Source organism: Martes martes (genome assembly GCF_963455335.1).
Source record: "Martes martes genome assembly, chromosome: 5".
Lineage (NCBI taxonomy): Eukaryota > Metazoa > Chordata > Mammalia > Carnivora > Mustelidae > Martes > Martes martes.
The window spans coordinates 136446280-136461546 of record NC_137892.1 but is presented as its reverse complement, the minus strand read 5'-3'; the positions used below and the strand labels follow the sequence as shown (position 1 = coordinate 136461546).

The following is a 15267-nucleotide window of genomic DNA, read 5'->3' as shown; positions in this document are numbered from 1 at the left end:
AGATTATTCTCAGATATGACATTTAAATTAATACATTTTGATGTCCAAGAAAATGGCTCTATTTGTTAATCTAAAGAATGGCATATAGCATACAATGAAAATATCACCACTTTCATTTCACATAAAAAGTTTTTGTGTTTTTGTTAGGAGAGTATATTGATATTTTAAATCCAAAGAGATTGAAGGGAAAGAAGAAATGGGTATAATCAGAACATAAATAATAGACTCTTCACAAAACTAGCTGTTTATCTTAATTTATGAGTATAAGGGACATGCTGACCATTAAGACTACAATCATCCTTCATTATTTGTACATATGTAAGAGCAGAAAGGTCATTCAAATTAATGGATATTCCAGACGTCCTCAGAATTGGTTTTGGAAAGTGTCTTTGTTCTTACATATGAGTCTAAATAGAACAACTCTGGAAATTCACTTCAAAAAAATTAATGAAGCTGTGCTTGTGAAAGCTTGTCTCTGGAGAATTGAGGAACTCACCTGTTCTGTATCATCCTGGGAATAGACTAATGATCTGTCTCACTGATAGAAGGTTCCACCTCTTTAAAAAGTTTTCTGGATATAAAGGAGTCCAGCAGTGTCTTTGCCCAGTTAGGATTGTACAAGGAACAGGACACAGAGGGAACTTGAACTATTGGCAGTGCAAATGCCAACTGAAAATAAACTCGAAAGAAAGACAAATTTGGCATTTGTCTGCCTTCTAAAATATAGTGAAACCTTCTTAATATGAAGCACAGGGGATGGAAGAAATGGACTTCAAGTTTAGCTTTCCATTATCTGATTTTTATGACAGAGCAGTCAGGCAGCTGGTTAACTAGGGAACAGCAGTTGCTTTAAATTATATATTATCTTGGATAAAGCACCATCAGCTTAATGAAGTTTTGCTGTAATTCACTTTCTTGGGAGGATTAAACAATGCAGATTCTAGATGGATATTGATTAACCTATTTGTACTTACTAAAATAGGTATATTTTTCCCATAGCCAAGTGATAAAACAGTATATTCAATGTAGGTATTTAGAACATTTGCTCGTTGGAAACAGAAGGGCAGGGTACAGGAGCACTGGTTGTTTCCTGGTCTTCTGAGATGTATGAATATTTGATGAAAATCTTCAGAGAATTGTTTGTTCCAGTTCTGTGAAAAATGTCGATGGTATTTTGATAGGGACTGCAAACAATCCTAAAATTTGTATGAAACCATAAAAGACCCCAAATAGCCAGGGGAATATTGAAAAAGAAAAACAAAGCTGGGGACATCACAATGCCTGACTTCGAGTTCTATTACAAAACTGTGATCATCAAGACAGCATGGTACTGGCACAAAAACAAACACATCGTTCAATGGAACAGAATTAGAGAGCCCAGAAACGGACCCTCGACTCTATGGTCAACTAATCTTCGACAAAGCAGGAAAAAATGTCCAATGGGAAAAAAAGACAGTCTCTTCAATAAATGGTATTGGGAAAATTGGACAGCCACATGCAGAGAATGAAACTGGACCATTGTCTCACACCATACACAAAGATAAATTCAAAATGGATGAAAGACCTCAATGTGAGACAGGAATCCATCAAAATCCTAGGTAGCACAGAGAATAACCTCTTCTACCTCGGCCACAGCAACTTCTTGCAAGACACATCTCTGAAGGCAAGGGAAACAAAAGCAAAAATGAACTATTGGGACCTCATCAAGATAAAAAGCTTCTGGGGGCACCTGGGTGGCTCAGTTGGTTAAGCGACTGCCTTCGGCTCAGGTCATGATCTTGGAGTCCCAGGATCGAGTCCCGCGTCGGGCTCCCTGCTCTACAGGGAGTCTGCTTCTCCCTCTAACCCTCCCCCTCTCTCATGCTGTCTCTCTCTCTCTCATTCTCTCTCTCAAATAATAAATAATAAATAAATAAAATAAAATATATTTTAAAAAAAAAGCTTCTGCACAGCAAAGGAAACAGTCAACAAAACTAAAAGGCAACCTACAGAATGGGAGAAGATATTTGCAAATGACATAACAGGTAAAGGGCTGGTATCCAAGATCTAAAAAGAACTTATCAAACTCAACACCCCACCCAGAAAACAAGTAATCCAGTCAAGAAATGGGCAGAAGACATCTACAAACACTTCTTCAAAGAAGACATCCAAATGCCCAACAGACACATGAAAAAATATTCCACATCACTTGGCATCAGGGAACTATAAATCAGTACCACAATGAGATGCCACCTTACACCGGTTAGAATGTCTAAAATTAACAAAACAGGGGACAACAAATTGTGAGGATGCAGGGAAAGGGGAACCCTCTTATACTGTTGGTGGGAATGCAAACTGGTGCAGCCACTCTGGAAAACAGTATGGAGGTTCCTCAAGAAGTTTAAAATAGAACTACCCTACAACCCAGCAATTGCACTACTGAGTAGTTACATCAAAGATACAGATGTAGTGAAAAGAAGGGGCACTGCACCCCAGTGTTCATAGCAGCAATGTCCCCAGTAGCCAAACTGTGGAAGGAGCTGAGATGTCCTTCAGCAGATGAATGGTTAAAGATGATGTGGTTCATATATACAGTGGAATATTACTCAACCATCAGAAAGGATGAATACCCACCATTTACATCGACAGGGATGGAACTGGAGGGGATTATGCTCAGTGAAATAAATCAGTCAGGGAAAGACAATGATCATATGGTTTTACTCTATGTGGAGTGTAAGAAATAGTGCAGAGGATCCTAGCAGAAGGGAGGAAAAACCGAATGGGAAGAAATCAGAGAGGGAGACAAACCATGAGAGACTCTTGACTTTGGGAAACAAACAGGGTTGTAGAAAGGGTGGTAGGTATGGCAGGGGTGGCTAACTGGGTGATGGGCCTTAAGGAGGGCACACGATGTGATGAGTGAGCACTGGGTGTTATATGCAACTAATGAATCACTGAACACTAAATCAAAAACTAATGGTGTACTATATGTTGGCTATTGAATTAAACAAACAAACAAACAAACAAACAAACAGATAGATGGGAGTAAGTAGAAGATGATGGAGTTCTAGTACTGCCTGTGCTAATCTGCCAGTGCAGCAGTTACATGGTTCTTTCTCTAGCGCTGCCTTTTCAGGGTCAAGAGCTTCCAGGATGGCTATTAGGACAGTGTTTTACTGTCAAGATGATCACACAGTGATCAGCCACTACTCCTTTCTGTAGGAGTATTTTCTTTAATCACTGAAGAAAAGATATGTCATTGGGCTGTGATGAAAAACAGTATTGCATTATTGCTGCTTTCATGGTTTGGATTACTAAATTCTTTCTTGGGATTTCATGAAGTAAGCAGCATACTTACCAGACTTCAATTTAAATGGTACCTGGACCTCAGCTGGAGTCCCCTGCTAAGTTAGCTGTTAGCTTCACAATGTCTGGGGGTGGGGGGGTGGGGGCTGGTATTACTTGATTAAATTACTTCTCATTACGTGGAAAGCTATCATGTTATGTGTGTTCCAGGACAGAAGTTCTCAGGATTTGAGGAATACAGTTGAGTGCTCATCCGTAGGCACATGCAAATAGAAAAGAAACTACTGATTTCATGGTAATATCTGCTTTATCAAATCTAAATGTTTTAAGTAAGGAAAATGATACGAACTAGTTTAGTGCTGATTCTTTGTTTTTTTTTTTAAATGATACAGTAAAATGTATCTTTTTAAAAAATGTACAGGGACGCCTTGGGCGGCTGCCTTCAGCTTGGTTCGTGGTCCTGGCATCCCAGGATTGAGTCCCACATTGGGCTCCTTGCTCCTCGGGGAGGCTGCTTCTCCCTATGCCTCTGCCTGCCTGTGTTCTGTCTGCCTCTCTGACAAGTAAATAAATAAAATCTTTTAAAAAAGTCAATCAATAAATAAATTTAAAAAATTTTTAAAAATAAAAACTGTACAGTTCTGTGACTTTTAGTGCATGTACGGATTTATGTAGCTGCCGTCAGTACAATCAGGATACAGAATAGTTCTGTCACCCCCCCCCAAAAACTCCTTTGTGCTGTCCCACTGTAGCCGCTCTCTCAACCTGCGCCCCCCTTCCCAACCCCTAGCATTCATGGTCTCCACTGTAGTGATGGCTTTTCAAGAATGTGTTCTAAATAGACTCATATGGCATGTAACCTTTTTAGATCAACTTCTTTATAATAATAATTATTATTATTACTATTATGTTCAGTTAGCCCGGCTTCTTTTAGCAGAATGCTTTTGAGACTCATCCAGGTTATGGTGTGTATCAAGAGTTTGTTACATTTTATTGCTGAGTAGTATTCTACTGTGTGGACATAGTCCAGTTTATCTTATTACAGGACGTTTGATTGTTTCCACTTTTTGGAGATTATAGATAAAGCTGCCATCAGCATTCACATATAAGTTTTTGTGTGAACAGAAGCCTTTGTTTCTGTAGAGTAAATACCTAAGAGTAGGCTTGTTGGGTCATACAGTGAGTATGTGATTATTTTTATAAGAAAATACCAAGCCATTCTTCAGAGTAACAGTACCATTTTGCATTTCCACCAATGGTGTATTTGTTTTCCATTTGCTCCGTATCCTTAACAACAGTTTGTGTTGTGGACACTTTTTATTTTATACATTCTAATAGGTGTGGAATGGTCTCTCATCCGGTTATAATTTGCATTTTTCTAACTGGCTAATGATGGTGAATATCTTCATATGCTCTTTGTCCGCTGTTACTCTCTTTGGTGAAGCACCTGTTCAAGTATTTTTGCCCATTTTTAAAATCAGGTTGTTTGTTTTCTTACCATTAAGTTTTGAGAATCCTCTATATATTCTGGACACCAAGTTCTTTCTAGGATAAGTTCTTTTTAGGGTATCTGCAAATACTTTCTCCCAGTTAGTTGCTTATTTTTTTCTTAATAGTGTCTTAATGAAACAAAAGATTTTGAATCTGATACAGTCCGAATTACAGTTTTTTTCTTTTATAAAGTGTATTTTTGGTGTCATATCTCAGAACTCCCTGACTGACCCCAGGTCACCCAGATTTTCTTCTGTAAGTTTTATGTTTTGCATTTAGGTCTAGTGGTCCATTTTGGGCTTAATTTTATGTAATAGAGGGAGACATATGTTGAGACAGGTCCATCCAGGTCCAGGGTCAGGCTCAAGCACAAAATTTAAGGAGGTGCCAAAAAACTCAGTACAAGATAAATGACATTTTAACACAACATTATAAAAAATGAAAATACAAAAAATCCATGATGAATAAAATGCCAATATTTTAAATAAAAATGGGATGAGTAACAAGGCTGTGCCAAGGTGTACTAAAGCTTAAGGCAAAAGGGAAACTGAACTGAACCGAGCTGTCTTTTTCAAAATTTTGGTATTTTGTGCATCACAGGTTTTGGGGCGGGGTAGTGGAAAGTACTGGAATAAGGGAAATAGTAAACTCTTCTGTTTCAGTGATGTTCTGAATTCTGGACTAATTCCCCAATCTACCTACTACTACTGTTTACTTTTCAGAGTCCTCAAATAGGTGCTCTATGCCTTCTGTATTATATAACTGCATTCAGAAGGCAAGACTGAGTGGAATGTTTCCTCTGTCTCACCTAAAACCAGCCCTTCCTTCCTTTCTCCCTTCCTACTTTCCTTCCTTTTTTCCTTAACTTCCTTCGTTCCTTCCTTCCTTGAAAAAAAAATTACAGTGGTAATGGAAAATACATAATGGAATAGTACAGATTGCAGCAGATGTGCCTAGGAGGAAGCTTCTAAGATCCCTGCACATTTGCAGGGACATTTATATTGTAGGAAGTAAAATAATGTCATTGATCCTGGTGTGAGTCACTTCTCTTACTCTGGTGGTGTGTTCCCTTGATGTAACTGCCACAGGCAAAGCTACTGGCTTTTGCTTAATCAGCTGCCATCTGGCATCAAGCATACTTTGTTTAGTTTCTCAATATTATCTTCCGGAGTCCATCTCCTTGCCTACCTGGGAACTATGCCTTAATTCTTCTATGTGAAATTTAGAGTTAATTTTAACAGATTTTACAACCCTTCCAAAGAGTTCATTCCTTTTGTTGAAATCCCTTACTATCAGATCTTTTTTATTTTTTTCCTGTACTTGAGCCTCACATTCTTAAGCTTAGAGCCCGCATCCTTTACGGGAGTCCTCATGGAGTTGGAGAACAGCTGGTCAACATCCTCTGTTTCCTCTATTACAAAGTTTCTGTTCAGTCTTCTCTTGTCTACGAGAACCAAACTTAGTTGTTTTTTTTTTTTTTTAACATTTCCTTGTGGGTCATATTTTCTCAACATTTCTGTTATCTCTGATCCTCTCTTCTCAGACATTCTTTTCCTTGAAATAATGCTTGCTGTAGGAATTCATTCAAAACCTATAGTGAGATGTCCTTCCTGTAATTATCTCTTTGATCATCTGTTTGAAAAGATCTTATTTTGAGAGTTACGTTGAGTTGAAGTGCCAGTCACGTGCTGCTCTAGGCTTCATAAATCATTGAAAGCAAAAGAATGAGGACCAAAAGGAGAGCTCATTCAGTTTAATAGTTTACTCATTTTCTAGTGACATTTACCCTGTATCGTGCTTTATTTATTATTTATTTATTTATTTATTTATTTTTTAAAGATTTTATTTATTTATTTGACACAGAGAGAAAGATCACAAGTAGTCAGAGAGGCAGGCTGAGAGAGGGAGAAGCAGGCTCCTTGCTGAGCAGAGAGCCCGATGCGGGGCTCGATCCCAGGACCCTGGGATCATGACCTGTGCTGAAGGCAGAGGCTTAACCCACTGAGCCACCCAGGAGCCCTCATGCTATATTTAAAGACATCAACTACTTATTGGTATTAGCGATTTCAAAGAAATGATTTCTGTTTACTGTTCTGCTTCCATTTCTGGACCTGCAAAAACAATAACAAAAGTCACTATTACCCTTTTGGTTAAATAGAAACATTTTTTTCTTCTCTACACTCTTGTGTTTGATGTTCTTTTAATTGGTATTGAAATTTATTTGTATTTCCTTGTATAGATATGATTGCCATGAATGGTTAAGCTGGATGAAGAATTAGCCACTAGATAATACAGCCCTGAAGGAGAAACATACTTGACTCCTTTATAAAATATCAGAAAAGGAGAACTTGATTTTATAGATTTTTGAAGCTGTTCAGAATGGCACACTCTTCTTTATACAGTGTGAAACCATACAGCGCAATGATGACTAGTGCTCTGTTGTCTAACCCCAGCACCGTATTATGTCCTGCTGATAGCAGACCAGTGAAGGACTTTATGTCTTGTAGGACATTCTGTGACAGTTTTTCCTCTCCCAACCTGAATTTGATGAACGATCTTTAGTAACATGTTTTCCAGCTGTTCTATCGGACCTCTGGCCAGACAATTATATATAGTGTGGGGAAGAAAGAGGTCTATAATTAACACATATCCCAGGATAGTGGTTTTTTTTGGGGGGGGGGGAGTGATATAATGCTTTGTCATGTGTGAGGAGGGGTTGTGAGACTCCCCCAAAGGGCTAAGTAAAGAAGTATGATTTGTGAAACATTTTACCCATACTATATTAAGATAAATAGTGCTTTACATATCCTATATAGTTCATTTTTTTAAAAGATCTTATTTATTTGACAGAGAGACACAGTGAACAGCGAGAGAGGGAACACTAGCAGGGGAAGTGGAAGAGGGAGAAGCAGGCTTCCCGCTGAGCAAGGAGCCCGATGCGGGGCCGGATCCCAAGACCCTGGGATCATGACCTGAGCCGAAGGCAGCGGCCTAATGGCCAAGCCACCCAGGTGCCCCTATATAGTTCATTTTTGAAGATTCAACTTTTCTTGTTTGGTTTGGTTTGGTTGGTTTTACATAGCTGATAATTTCCAAGATTTAATGACGTGTATTTCTTACCTTGTATAGGGATTTAATAGCTTTATCTACTTGTGCTTTGTTTACTCATATAAACAAAGGATTTATGGTTATTATCTTTATGCACATACCTATTTTTCTTAAAATTTGAAGTCCAGTGTAGTTAACATACAGTGTTATATTAAATATGCTTCAGATGTACAATATAGTGACTCAACAATTCTTAACATTACTCAGTATTCATCATTATAAGTGTACTTATATCCCCTTTATTTATTCAATCATCCTCCAACCCACCTCTCCACTGGTAACCATCAGTTCTCTATACTTAAGAGTCTGTTTTTTGGGTTGTCCCTTTTTTTCTTTGCTTCTTTGTTTTGTTCCTTCAGTTTCACATATGAGTGTGGTTATGGTATTTGCCTTTGTCTGATTGACTTATTTTACTTAGAATTATACCCTCTAGATCCATCTCTGTTGTTGCAAATGGAAAGATATTATTTGTTTTTTTTTTTTATGTCTGAGTAATAGTCTGTTGCATATATATACCACTTCTTCATCCATTCATCTATTGGTGGGCACTTGGGTTCTTTCCTTAATTTGGCTGTTGTAAATAATGATGCAATACACTAGGGGGCACATATCTTTTTGAATTGATATTTTTGCATTCTTTTGGTAAATACTCAGTAGTAGAATTACTGGATGCTATAGCAATTCTATTTTTAATTTTTTGAGGATCTTCCCTACTATTTTCCACAGGGGCTGTACCAGTTTGCATTCCCACCAACACTGTACAAGGGTATGTTTTTCTCCGCCTCCTCGCCAACATTTGTTGTTTCTTGTTTGTTTGATTTTAGTCATTCTGAGAGGTGTGTGGTGGTACCTCATTGTGGTTTTGGTTTTCATTTCCCTGATGATGAGTGATGTTGAGCATCTTTTCATATGTCTACTGGCCATCTGTATGTCTTCTTTTGCAAAATGTCTATTCAGGTTTTCTGCCCATTCTTTAATCAGATTGTTTGTTTTTTGGGTGTTGAGTTATAATACGTACTTTATATATTTTGGATACTAAAACTTTATCCAGTATGTCATTGGCAAATATCTTCTCCCATTCAGTAGGTTGTCATTTAGTTTTGTTGATAGTTTCCTTTGTTGTATAAAAGCTTTTTATTTTGATGTAGTCTTAATAGTTTCTTTTTGCTTTAGTTTCCCTTGCCTCCTAGATGGGAGGCCTGTCTAGAAAAATGTTGCTATGGCCAATGTCAGAGAAATTACTGCCTGTGATTTTATGGTTTTTTATGGTTTCAGATCTTCTAGGATTTTTATGGTTTCAGATCTTAAATTTAGGTCTTTAATCTATTTTGAGTTTAATTTTGTGTATTGTGTGAGAAAGGGGTCCAGTTGCATTTTTTTTCATGTAGCTGTCCAGTTTTCCCAGCGCCATTTGTTGAAGAAACTTTTTCCCATTGCATATTCTTGACTCTTTTGTTGAAGATTATTTGACCATATAATTGTGGATTTATTCCTGGGCGCTCTATTATGTTCTATTGATCTATGCTTGTTTTTGTACCAGTACCATACTATTTTGATTAGTGCAGCTTGGTAGTACATCTTGGTATCTGGGATTGTGATACCTCCCATTTTGTTCCTCTTTTTCAAGATTGCTTTGACTATTTGAGGTCTTTTGTGGTTCCATACACATTTTAAGATTATTTGTTCTAATTCTGTGAAGAATACTGTTGGAATTTTGATAGGGTTTGCATTGAATCAGGAGATTGCTTTGCGTAGTATGGGCATTTTAACAATGTTTGTTCTTCCAATCCATTAGTATGGAATATCTTTCCATTTGTTTGTGTCTTCAATTTCTTTCATTAGTGTTTTATACTTTTCAGAGTAAAGATCTTTCATCTCTTCAGTTAAGTTTATTCCTAGGTATTTTATTATTTTTGGTACAATTATAAACAGGCTTGTTTTCTTAATTTCTCTTTCTGCCACTTTGTTATTGATGTATAGAAATGCAGTGGGTTTCTGTATATAGATTTTGTTTCCTGTGACCTTACTGAATTTATTTATTCTACTAGTTTTTTGGGCGAGTCTTCAGGATTTTCTATATACAGTATCATGTGATCTGCAAATAGTGAAAGTTTTATTACTTCTTTACCAATGTGCCTGCCATGTATGTATGTATGTATGTATGTATATATGTATTTATTGTCTTATTGCTTTAGCCAGGACTTCCAGTACTATGTTGAATAAAAGTGGCAAGAGTGGACATCTTTGCTTGTCCCTGATCTTAGGGGAAAAGCTCTCAGCTTTCACCATTGAATATGATGTTAGCTGTGGCTTTTTCATGTATGGCCTTGGCCTTCTTTAACTTGATGAATGAAGAAGAGTAAAGAGGCCTGGGTCTGCGTAGATTAGCTGAGAGATGTGGCCTTAGTGTTTCTCAAGCTTTTTCTCAACCAGGTGCTCATGATGATAATGTGTAAACAGATAAGGGTTCTCTTTGCTGTTAACTGATTTTCTGAAGGCTCTAGGACCCTACGCCCATCTTAGACCTGAGGAGATCTCAGGCCTGAGGAATTCCCTGCAGCCCATCGTGTGCCCACCAGTGGGAAGCTCCGCTAGAATTTTGGGACTGTGCCTCCAGTAAGTGCTGCTTCTCTGTGGATGGTTGTGGTATGGGGCCTCTGGGATATTTGCCTTGTAGGATCCACCGCCAGTGTCACTCATCCTGTGGACTCCAGCTTCCAGCTGCCTGTTTGTTTCCGGCTCCCAGACTGCCATTAATAAGAATAATTACCAGATTTTCTTCAGTCATTATTTGTGCTTTCTTTGCCTTTGTAAATTCTTCTCAAATAAGTGGATTGGAGCAAACTAACATTTAGTGTTTTGAATTAGATGAAGAAAATTGTATTTAATTTTCTTACCCAAGAGACCTTCCATTTACTCTGAGAACTTTTTCTTGTGATGAAATTCTTTAGGCATTTTTATTATCAGATACAGATGTGATTCATTTAGTGCCAAGGACAACTACCAGGTTTCAGATTTTTGCTGCTTTAGCAATTACCTTAATTTTAGAGCATAGGCTATAAAGGAAAAGATTTTAATAAATGAATTTTCCATGGCTTTGATGGGAATTAATTTGATAATTAGGTGCTAGTTTTTAAAAGTCATAATCTGTACATCTGTATCAGATATTTGTGGCAAGTACAGAGCAACACTTTTCCTTGTTTGGTTTTTCTGCAGCAGGCCCTACAATTATAAAAATGGTACAGCATTTTTTTTTTTTTTCTTTTCACCGTTAAGCTGCTATCTGGTTTATCAGAAAATTACTTGGGGCAAGAAAGGGGGAAGACTGAGATTTCAAGCAAAGAGTGATAGTTGCTTCATGTCTGGCCCTGTGGTAGAACTTCCTTGGAGTTGGAGGAGGTGTGGAGGAAGAAGAAAGGATAGGTGTGTATTTAGGAAGAAGAACTGAGAAGATGTCTGTCTTTAATTTTTTCCATTTGAGGGATGTCTCCATGGAGATCAGGTGGGTGTTGAGGAGTTTTATTTATTGGAGACTGAGACTTACTCACCAGGTTTTCCTCCTGAACTTCAGAGGGATGAAGCCAAGCCTCATGGTCCATGCATGCTGCAGAATACCCCAAATTTGGGGAAATCATGGCTTTGGCAGGACAGGACAAATAGCCTACAAAGGTATAAAGAATTCTCGTCGTACTCTTCTACCTTCGTGGCTCAGTGTTTTAATGTAGAAAGCAGTTCTTCTTTCTGTGAAATGAAATTTGGGCTTGTGAAAATTTGAAGAGTTTTTTCTCCAGTATTTTTCCATTTTCATCTGCCTTCTTTTTATTTATTTTGGACTCATATCTTGATCTGTGATCTTAGCCTTGGGAATCAGCACACACACAGCCATTCAAATGCAGTGGATATTCCTGAGGATATCCATGACCATGAGGCTGCCTCCATACAGATCTGCAAAACTGTGACTGTCTCCTTCACAAAGAGGTGTAAGGCTCCTTATTTGAAAATTCTGAAAAGTGCTGGTTCTCCCAAGGAATCCCTAGCTAGCTTATCCATTCTTGTACTATGTGACAAAAACCAAACATGAAAAAACCAGATGGAGTTTGGTTTACAGTATGGCTCAGCAGCTGGGAAGGATCAGGAAATGGTGTTTCATCATAATCATGTTTAAGATATAAAATTATGAAGGATGTTAGGCTTCTTTTAGCGTGTAGAGCAGAATAACGGTGGTGTTTGGGTATGTGCATTACAGACGCCTAAGATACTATACAGGCATTGATTTCTTTATAGTAACATTTATGACCTGGTTAGTAGTGAGCCTTTCCTTTATGATTTTAGTTATACCATCTGCCTTTTAATATAAACTTGCTAAGATTTCTACTTCTGGCTTAGGTGGGTTTGGAAATGATTTCAGATCTCCCACATCCCTTCCTCCCCATCTTCTAAAATAGGACTTTGCATAATTAAGTAGTAGCAGGGAAGGAGCACTGGAATTGGGAAAACCTCCCCACTGATCCCAGTTCCTTTCTGTACAAGCTGCATGGCCTTGGGAAAGTTCCCCACCCTCCTTTAAGCCTCAGTTTCTCGTTCTTATGAAATGAGGATAACATTACTAATTTTGTAGTATTGTTGCAAGGATTCAGTTACTTTAGATAATATAAAATTCCAGATACTTAGTAGTTCCCTTCCCACCATGCCCTAAAATATAAATTCATTTCTCTCATTCGCTTCCTTCTCCTCTCTTTATTTGCTTCCATGATTTCACTTAAAGTAAACCGTAAAAACCACAGAAATAAATTATTTGGAAGTTTTCATGGCCTTTTACTTTTGCTAAGGGGTAATCCCAAAATTCCTGTTTCGGAATATTGACACTGCTGTTTGTACACAGCGCTCTCTTCTTCCCCAGCCCATGCCCCTGCTTTTTCTTTGGTCTCTGCAGAGAAGAAAGATCTCTGTGTTAAGTACATTAAAGTCTTGTAATTCCTTCTTGTCATCTTGCTTATGACCTCCAGCCCCATTCCCGTCTCTTTGTGGCTCTGCTGCTAGAGCTAAGTACCTTTGGGGCAGATTGTGGTTACTCTGCATTGCCAAATTATAATGCAAAGATGAAGTTAGGCTTTGGTTTACAAGGCTACACCTAATTTTGTGCTAAAACGGAGGTCAGCCTAATTAGCTAGGGGAAGCCATTAGTGGATGCACATTGTTTTGGTAAGCTGAAGTAGATTAGTGTAAGAATAAAATGCCTTACCAAGTCAGTGCAGCAAATCAGTTTTTTAAAATATGCGACTAATTTCAGAATCTAGTCCTTCCCACGACAGTGGGCTCCCGCCGTTTGAATCTCAGGGTACAGTGTGAAGGCTTTCTCATAGATCCGGGTAGCTCTTGTGTCATTTTCCTCTCTGGTCCCGCCACTCAGATGTGCTGGGGACCCTCCGTTTGCTGCGTTGCTCGGGAAGCCCGCGGGTGGGTCCGACTGTGTCAGCCCCCGGCCACAGAAGCACCTCCCGAAGACCAGAGCCCAAAGGGAGGCTCCGGTGGGTGGTTGACGGAGGGGATGCCCTCTGCCGAAGTAGTTATAGCTCCTGTGTCTTCTGATAGTTCCTTGGGTTTCTAGCAGGCACGTGTCCCATTGTTGTTAAGTAAAGCCCGGTATGTATGTTCCACGAGTTAGCAGCGTGGCTGCTCTGTTGGCTGCCCCGCGCTGCTGTCTCAGGGTTTGTTTGGTTTGGCAGATGGCCAGCTCTCTGCTATAAGATGCATTTCCTTGACAGGACAAAGTGTGGAGCCGCATTAGCTGCAAAGTTTACAAAGGTTAGCTAAACACACACAATAAATATTAATAAACAAAAAAGGCCCACCCACCTTTGACTTTGAATTCTGTTTCTTCATTCCATGTTTCGGAATCCCTGTAGTATTTGATTAATAACCAGTCTTAGGGTAATTGAGCCTTAAGTATCCTTTGCCTAAGTTAGACGGCTCATGGAGCCCTCATTGGCTGCCTTGGTGACTCATTGCCACAGTGGATGGAGCTCTGGAATGACTGTTTAGTTCAAGGGGTCTTATCTGCATTCTCCCTGCTTCCATGTAAAAAGGAGGGTAAGTGAGCTTTATGCTGACCAGCCACGTGTGTGTCTAAGAACTCCGGAGCGGGAGGGACGTGAACGGGAATAGAGGTGCAATGGCCTGAGTTTGGACTACCTAGAAAGCAATCCAGCCTTGGTCTGTTGGCCTGGGCAGTTGCCTCTCTCTAACATTTACACCCTCAGCTTGGAGGGAGAGAGTAACAGTAACCTGCTGCCCCTGGAAACTGCCTGTTTGGCTGGGTGTCTTGGAATTTACCAGGCCTACATTGTGGATCCTTTCCAATTCTGCACCCTGCTCACTTGAAAATGTATTTGAGAACCAGTAATCTTAGACTGCTTAGCCAGACCTCTAGAGAACCAAGGAAGTGAAATAACTTTAATACTATGTCCTTGAGATTGTCCTGGGGCCATTTGTAGGTGGCTGGGATTTCTGAAGGCCCTTGAAAGCCCCTCTTACTATTGTCTCTCACTCTCTGGTTCATGCATATCCCTCTTTTTAGGACCACATTAGGAAGGAACGAACTCTACTTTGTCTGTAGGATACTTGAGTATGATAATGATCGAGAGAAATAAAATTATTCTCCATAGATTGTAATGATTTTAACTTGAACTTTCACTTGTCTCTAACTCTGCGTAGCAAAGCAGTCCATTTAGACTTGGGTGAATTCTGACCCTTGATTCATTCCATCAGCAAACATTTATTGAACACCACACACTAATCTAGGCATTTGGGATACATTGCCACCTAAAATACGCCAAGATCTCTGCCTATGTGGAAATTATGTTCACGTCAGGGAAGCAGATAATAAGCATAATTAAAGATAAAATTATATATTATGTTAAAAGGTGATACATGCTTTGGTTAAAATGAAAAAAACAGAGTAAGGGAAGTTGTGGGGCACAGTTTTAAATGGGACACTCTTGGCATGATGACATGTAAGCATTGATTTAAAGGAGATGAGTATTGGCTTGGATGAACTTATTCTAGATTGGGTTTTATAAGGTTAAGTTCGTGACTCTTCTCATGTTTCCTTATACCTAGCCATGACCATTTGGAAATTTCCAGTGGCCAAGGCATGGTTCTCAAATGAATCTCAATGGCAGAGCACCTGTAAGTCAGGCTGTGCTTTTTAGACCATGAACTGTTGATAAACTTAATGTCATCTTACCAACCAAGCACAGTTTTATAAGATAAAATGTGTCTTCTATGCTTGTGCATTATAAAGTAGGTTTCACAAGCATATAAACGAAATGACAGCCCCCAAAAGCCAAGCCGTGTATGATATACTGTTCTCAAGGATTTTTG

General features: G+C 38.9%; 1 protein-coding gene and 1 long non-coding RNA gene across 2 annotated transcripts in view; one reads left to right on the top strand and one right to left on the bottom strand.

Moving 5' to 3' along the window:
• WDR70 (WD repeat domain 70) overlaps nucleotides 1-15267 on the top strand; it is a 316291-nt gene that overhangs the window by 272328 nt on the left and 28696 nt on the right. The window lies entirely within an intron of this gene.
• LOC308343472 lies at nucleotides 6757-13471 on the bottom strand. The gene is made up of 3 exons (XR_013966875.1): nucleotides 13127-13471; nucleotides 11433-11625; nucleotides 6757-6887 (listed from the first exon to the last, which is right to left on the bottom strand). It is a non-coding gene; the product is annotated as an uncharacterized lncRNA (long non-coding RNA).